Consider the following 5,419-nt stretch of genomic DNA (forward strand, 5'->3'; position numbering starts at 1 on the left):
ATGAAAGATAAGTATCGTAGCTAAGGTTTTGAGCTCAAACCTTGACAAGGTCAAAAACTAAAGGTGATCGATCTATAGAAATGGTTGCAAAGATTAAACAATGATTTGGCTTCCATTGTAGATCATTACAAAGCATGTAGATTGTAGCCGATACATTTAACAACAATGTTTAAGGTTATGGATAAACATTTATAGAAATCCACAAAAGATATAAATCACAGAATTAGCAAGTTCAAAGAAAATTAGAGAGCCAATAATTAGGAACTTAACAGAAAGTTAGAAAGTTTAGATAAAAATGATACTTATTTTGAAGAAAATAATAAAAACTATTGTTTATAGAAAAATTCTAAAAAATGATGTTTATCTGTAAAGCTACCATAAAATATAAAAACAATTGTCCCAACAACTTTTCTATCAATTTTTTAAAAAAAATTAGTAACAAAGCTCACACATAAAGCCTATCAACTTAATAATTAATAAAAAGATCAAACATATACATACAAACATAAAAAGATTTCTACACGTGACTATAAATAGAACTAAAGCCTCAAAATTAGAATGTAGTTGGCACTTTATGCATAGGAACATCCAAAGCTCATATAAAATATGTTAAACATCTAATGTCAACGTAAGTTCTACTGGAACAATCGTTGTCTTGAAATCTAATGAACTTAAAAACTGGACAACCGACTAAAATTTTTGCCAAAAAAGATAAATGCTATCATTCAGTACTTGGATTTATGAGATTTGATTCTCCCTCCCTCTGGTGATTTGTCATTGTGGAATTCAACTTATACATGCCACTTACAAAAGCTGTCAAATCTGCAGCTGAAGATCCTCTTTGTTTGACAGCATTTACTGCCATCTCCTTCAATTTCTCTACGCGTTATCACTGTTAGAAATAGTCAAAAATCCATGCCAGTCAAATCCACATCAGCTTCTATTATAATCACTACAGATTTTCTTGTTAAAAGGATATGGATGCTGTCCTCCAGAATAGGTCATACAACTCTATAAAATCCACATCTCCTTGTGGACTAAGTCTTACAGCTCATGCAGCCATCCACTTGTCAAAAGCCTAGAATTTTCCTCTACTGGTTTTATAGCTGGAATCCTCTATTTATAGAGGTTATGTAATTGGTTTTTGGTGTGCAGCCAGATCAATGAAATAATTTTGTTATCTGTTGTCACCATGTTTATTTATAGTTTTAATTTTCAATATGGTATCCATTTACAAGATATAAATTTTTAGTTTCCCTATCACTATCACTATGGAAAATTCATTTATCTATTAATAGACATATTATATTGTAATAGACATATCCACTTACTACCAATCCATACACTTACATCCCTTGTCATCTTCATTGTGATAGCAAAAACAAACTTTAACATACCATCTCACAACTATTTCTATACCTAGACACTCAACTTCAATAAAAGAACACAGATTGAACAGCCAACATAAAGCTCAAACTATCCAAATTTTTTAAGAATTACACAAACGTCAATATCTTTTCTTACTATGATTTTCAGCACTTTTCTGATGTTTCTTCAGCTGGAGAGTATAATTACTTCAAACAATGCCTCTTTCTTTGTAATCTTGAGCTCCCATAGCCACAATAAATGCACTCACCATAAATGATATAATCATCCAAGGCTTTGAACAGTAGTTTTCCCTTAACTAAATCAGTCATAACTTCCAAAACTACCCATCAATCCTTGCACCCAATGAGCTGACATCAAATTACAATACTTCCATATTAGGCTCTGATACCATATTGAGAATTAAAACTATAAAGAAAAATGGTGACAACAGATAACAAAATTCTTTCATTGATCTGGCTGCACACCAACAACCAATTACATAACCTCTATAAATAGAGGATTCTAGCTATGAGTAAACCAATTTCTTTCTCTCTCTTTTTTTTCTAATATGGTATCAGAGCCTAGTTTAGCTAGGTTCAGTTGGAGATTCATTTAGAAATTCAGCTAGAAATATTGCTAGAGGATTTTGTTGAAGGAAAATATATTGCTGGAAATGATTGGAAGATTGCAGTCAAGAATGCTCTAAGACAGAAGGCTTTATGGAGGTTAGTAAATAAAGAAATTGGGGAACCTCAACAAATTGATAGAGAAAAGGAGTTGTGGAAATGCAAGTTGGAGCAAGCTAGAGAAGATATGTTGTTGTCAAATGAAAAAAGGGCTGATCATTGAAGTCAATGTTTGCAATATGAAGATCACAATAGTGATGGTTGTAGCAAGAGGTGTACTGTCAGTTGTACCCGACACTTCAAAAGTTTTTACTATATTGATGAACCATGTATCTGAAAAATATTCTTAGAGAACTAGCAAGCACAGCGGCTAGGTACCCATGTGACTCGGTAGATGGATTATTTTTCATATGTACTCAATATTAGTATGCTAGAGAAAAGTTTAGAGTTGGTTTACCTATCATTGGATCAATGGTTTTGTGAAGTTTGAAGGGTTTGTGGTAATCCAAAACCAATTGTTTAAGTAAATCTATTGAACGGTTTGTGGTAAACCAAAACCACTTATTTAGGTGAAAAACCTAAAAGTCTTGAAGGGTTTGTGGTAAACAAAAACCACTTGTTTGGGTGAAAGATCCTAAAGCATTTGTTTCCGAAGAGTTTGTGGTAAGCTAAAAACCACTTAACAAGAAAAATGAATTTTCTATGTTGTAAATGGGTACCTCAAAAGGCTTAATGCCGGGACCTATCATGTTTAAATTTCTTATTGTAATTTCTCCCATTAAAAGAGTCTTTAGTGGTAGAAATTAAGGGAGGATGTTAGAAATAGTCAAAAACCCATGCCAGTCAAATCCACATCAGCTTCTATTATAATCACTATAGATTTTCTTGTTAAAAGGATATGGATGCTGTCCTCCAGAATAGGTCATACAACTCTATAAAATCCACATCTCCTTGTGGACTAAGTCTTACAGCTCATGCAGCCATCCACTTGTCAAAAGCCTAGAATTTTCCTCTACTGGTTTTATAGCTGGAATCCTCTATTTATAGAGGTTATGTAATTGGTTGTTGGTGTGCAGCCAAATCAATGAAATAATTTTGTTATCTGTTGTCACCATGTTTCTTTATAGTTTTAATTTTCAATAACCACGTCTCTTCCCCTTTCTCTCCAACCAGAGTGATTCTCACAACCTTCTCTACTCTTTCCTCCTCTACCAACCCATCTCTATGCTCGCAGAACTGAATTCCTACACCCAATTCGAAAAAAAGCTTTGAATTGAAGTGTTGAACTGCAAACATGAGCCATCCAAGAATTGGAACACCAAGAGAAACGCTTTCGAGCACAGAGTTCCAACTGGAGTGACTTATGAAGACACCCCCTGAGGGATGAGAAAGAATTACAAATTGAGGTGTCCAACTGCATATGATTAACCCTCTCTCTTTCATTCGCTCTAGAAAACCCTCTAGCAAATATGTGCTAATTTGATCTGAGGATGCCGACTCCATTTGTGGGTACATTTTGATAGCCCAAACAAATGGAAAATACATCATAGATCAAGGGCCTTTCGAGTCTAGCCAGCAAACCAGCTCTTTTTCATTCATGTCCACCATTTTCCCTCTCGTATTAACATTTCCTGCTCCACCAAATAAATTTTGTCGATGGACAGGACCTACAACCCAAACTGGTTTTGCTGTCAAAGTTTTTAGGTACTGCACATAGAAAGGCTAGAGCTCGTGGAAAGTACTGATCAGCATTCCCAATCCTTTGCCAATCTTCTGAAAACACTGACAAGAAAAATGCATTATGGGGTTTGAAAGGTCTGGATTAAAGAAACTTGGGGATACCTCATGTTTGGACAATCTTAGAGGACGAGGTAGATTGAAGCTAACCAAAAGATTTTCCTCCCCATCTTTTCCCAATGCATTTTGTAATATCAAAGAGGAAATAGACTGCATTAGACTTTTTGCGAAGGCGCCAAAAGTATTGAACAGAAAAATGGCAATGTTAAATTTTTGGGCCGTTTCGATATACCACCCCATAAATATATCATAGACAATACACACGGGAGGCGTTGCCATTTGTTGGTGTAATTGCTCCTCCATCCAAGTGTTGAAAGGGTATTGAAGTTTTTCTGCCATTTCGAAGATGAGACCTCTCGACTTTGAGGAAAAGAGGTCCATCCTCTCTCGTCCATGTAATACTTCCATGGCGGGTGCGAGAAGGGCAATCAGGCGAATGTCAAGATCATCTTTAATAGCTTGATGAAGATGTTCGTGTAGCAGTGAGACGTTAGCAGCTGTGGTGACATAACTGATGACAAGGCCGTTAGAAGCGAGGAGCTTTTAAGTGATGTCGAAGAGAGGAATGAGGTGACCAAGAGCTGGAAATGGCACTGCCACAACATGAGGCTTTTCCAACACACTCATCTTCGTCTACCAATACAAACTGCAGAAATGAAATTATGATTATGCACTATAAAACTTTTCATGCTTTGCTATGGAATATGATAAGCTCCGAGCAATGTCTGCGTTTGTCATGCATGACAAATTCGATGTCAGTAAAGAGAGAATTTAATAAAAAATAGATCGATGGCGACCCTTGACATGTAAGTAGTGACGGTCGAGTATAAGACGACAATTCAAGACAAGCATGCGGGCCCGGTATTTGATTCTAAGTTTTGCCTACATGAATTTTGTTTCGTTTGATTCTATTATACATATTTAAATAAACTAGCAATCGCACCTTGGTGTGCAATAGGTACGCCATGGACTTATGGATGGTTATGGAAGTATTTGTCTTATTGTTTGTCTCTCCCTCTCATCCTCTTTTTATCTATTCATCTCTCTATTAGTCTATCTCACCATTTCTATCTCTTTCTATACTTTCTTCACTATCTCTGTAGATTTCATTCTATCTTTACCTTTTGATCTACCTTTATCTCTCTATCTATTTTTTCCCCATCCTCTTAGTCTATGTTCATCTCTCCAACCTTCAAATATTCACATCTTCATATTTCTTCCCTCGTCTCTCCCTCTATCTCCTCCCTCTATCTCGATATCTCTCTATATGTATATGTTTATCTTCTTATCTCTCCATGACTATCTATCACTATATATTTTCCCATCTCTACCTCTCTCTAAATATCACTTTCTACTACCTCTATCTTTATCTTCCATACTCATTTTCTCTTTTTTATATATTTATATCTTCCATCTCCACTCTCTCCCTCTATATTTCCTTCTCCTCTCCATACCTCTTTGCTTCTCAATCTCCATCTAGATATACCTCTCTTTTTATTCCATCTACACCTCTCCATCTTTCTATCCCTATCTCTGTATATCTCTCCCTTTCTCTCCACTTCTCTCTCATATTTGGTATTTTGCTTTGTCTGCTCATCTCCATCTATTTCTCTCTCTGTATCTCTATC

General features: G+C 35.6%; 1 pseudogene; it reads right to left on the reverse strand.

Moving 5' to 3' along the window:
• Nucleotides 1-721: 721 nt before the first annotated feature.
• On the reverse strand, nt 722-4,418 carry LOC149579763 (UDP-glycosyltransferase 73C10-like; annotated as a pseudogene).
• Between the last annotated feature and the right edge of the window lie 1,001 nt (nt 4,419-5,419).

The sequence above is a fragment of the Cupressus sempervirens genome, chromosome 1, assembly GCF_028749045.1.
Source record: "Cupressus sempervirens isolate cs-2001-9-10 chromosome 1, ASM2874904v1, whole genome shotgun sequence".
Classification (NCBI taxonomy): Eukaryota; Viridiplantae; Streptophyta; class Pinopsida; order Cupressales; family Cupressaceae; genus Cupressus; species Cupressus sempervirens.